General features: G+C 32.6%; 1 pseudogene; it reads left to right on the top strand.

The window, feature by feature from the left end:
• Nucleotides 1-1,180: 1,180 nt before the first annotated feature.
• On the top strand, nt 1,181-1,280 carry LOC122123221 (annotated as a pseudogene).
• The last annotated feature ends 1,018 nt before the right edge of the window (nt 1,281-2,298 follow it).

Below are 2,298 nucleotides of genomic sequence, written 5' to 3'. Positions count from 1 at the left end.
ATTCAGAAGAACAAGAACACTTAGAAGGTATCACAAGTTTATGGTGAAGACATTACATTAATACTTTTTATATTCTAGTATGTATCCTAAACCTAATTATTTATATTCCAATTCTCTTTATTGGAATAAATAATTATCAATTTATTTGTCAAATTATCAATTAATTCTACTAAGTTTCACTGTGTGAAATATGAAATCAGCACATATAAATATAAAATATATAACTATATGTAATATAATAAAAAGGGCACATGTTTTGCATTGTTCTGTTGTGGTTAGGGTATCAAAGACAACTCTGTTTTAAAGTATTATTGCATTATCTGTACCTCAGAGTTAGGTAGAGATAGACCTAAAGCTTTACCATTTGTAGATTTACAGCCTGGAGGCAAGAGGAAACACTGTGATTAAAACATTACCAATTTAAGGCCTAATAATGAGGAGAAACATGAACTTCTCCTGGAGCTATGGAAATATTTGGTGATAGAAAGGCAGTAGTGTAAGTTCCTGCCTGGTTGGAAGGTAGACAGGCCAGACATCAGGAAATCATGCATATGAAGAATTTTTTCACCTTGGCGTTAGCTACTTTTGAAATGGTAGGTATAATAAACACTTAAATTTTGATAAAATACCTTCTAGTCTGAACAGTTCTGTCCGAACTGTTCATCTCTCTATGATCCCTTGTAACTAAGATTAGTTTTGTTCTAGTAAGACAAACTATGCTGTCAGGGTAGGATATTCTGGTTGGTCTGTTCCTACGTGGAAGAAGGATAAAGGGTAGACATTTGTGCCAGTAAGACCTCATTTGGGAAAATTTTAGCTGCAGAAGTTTAGAAGTAGCTCTTAAGCAGGGCTTACTTTGAATCTATTAGCTCCACAAAGCTAACTCATTTACGTAAATAAGTACTTGAAAAAGTCATCACCTTAGGACCTAGCTATAAGTGCTTCAAAGTATGATCAAATCTAAAATGAAAAAGACTTAAAATTGTCATTGACAAAAAATGCAAATGTGAGCAATCAACCGAACAATATAATTTTTTTCCCACTATATACATTATTTTAGGGAAATAAGATCAATAGTATTGTTAGGAACAATAAGGTTTCCTTGCTACAAATAGGCACCCAAGGATATAAGCCTATATAAAGATTGCATCATTAACTACTTAAATTTAGAGGATACTACATGCTTCAGCAGCACGTATACCCAAATTACAACAATGCAGAGATTAACATGACACTTGCACAAGGATAATATGAAAATTGGTGAAGTATTCCATGTTTTTCATTCTTCAGTTGCAGAAATGAAAAACAGTTATTAAAAAGTTGATTACAAAATTATAAGTGTAACAATATACGCAAGTGTTAGAATTAAACATTAGTTTGACATCAGTGTATTAAATCTTCACCTTAGAAAGGCCTTTACATAGAATAACCTTTACAAAACTTTTGAAATTAGTTAACATTGTCATTTTATCCAAAAAAAATATACTACTATAAGAACCTAGAAAAAGGGGCTGGGAAGGTGGCTCAGTGGTAGCGCTTGCCTTGCATGCCTGAGGCCCTGGGTTTGATTCCTCAGCACCACATAAGCAAAAAGAAAAAAGTCGGAAGTGGTGCTGTGGCTCAAGTGGTAGAGCACTAGCCTTGAGCTGAAGAGCTGAGGGACAGCGTCCAGGCCCAGAGTTCAGGCCTACGACTGGACCAAAAAAAAAAAAAAGAACCTAGAAAAAAAATAATCTTAAATTTTCTATATGGAATACAATCTGAAAGGACACATTTATTAATGAATATATATATTATAAAACAATGTTGAATGCAAAGTATATCTAGGAAAGAATGAAATAGATTATGGATATTATGCAAACACAGAATATAGAATATTTTAAAATATACTTTTTTCAGACCAGAAGCAGAAATATCTTTAGTTTCTGTACTACTCATTTCAACAGATAAGATCAAATTATTTCTGATTAAAAAATCACAAACTCTGCAGAAATCATTGTAGATGTACACAAACAACTCAAATATATTTGACATCAAAGTCAGGCAATTCACTTGGAAAAATTCCATGGAATTTTTACAGTAAGATATTGCTGTTATTTGAATTCTGAAAATATTTTGTATGGACACAAAGAGTGGACTGGCATTTTGATGTTTAAGAAACGTAACTGATAGCTATGCTAAATAATGCTGCAATAAACGTAGTTGTTTTGGTAGCTTTTGTATGGTCTTGTTTGATGCCCCTAAGTAGATGAATGGATTAAGAAAATAGAATTCTATGGAATGGAATTTTATTCCTCC

The sequence above is a fragment of the Dipodomys spectabilis genome, unplaced genomic scaffold (assembly GCF_019054845.1).
Source record: "Dipodomys spectabilis isolate Male_0828 unplaced genomic scaffold, ASM1905484v1 ptg000226l, whole genome shotgun sequence".
NCBI classification, from domain to species: Eukaryota; Metazoa; Chordata; class Mammalia; order Rodentia; family Heteromyidae; genus Dipodomys; species Dipodomys spectabilis.
Note: the sequence above shows the minus strand (reverse complement) of the source record. Positions and strands in the feature narration are given on the sequence as shown.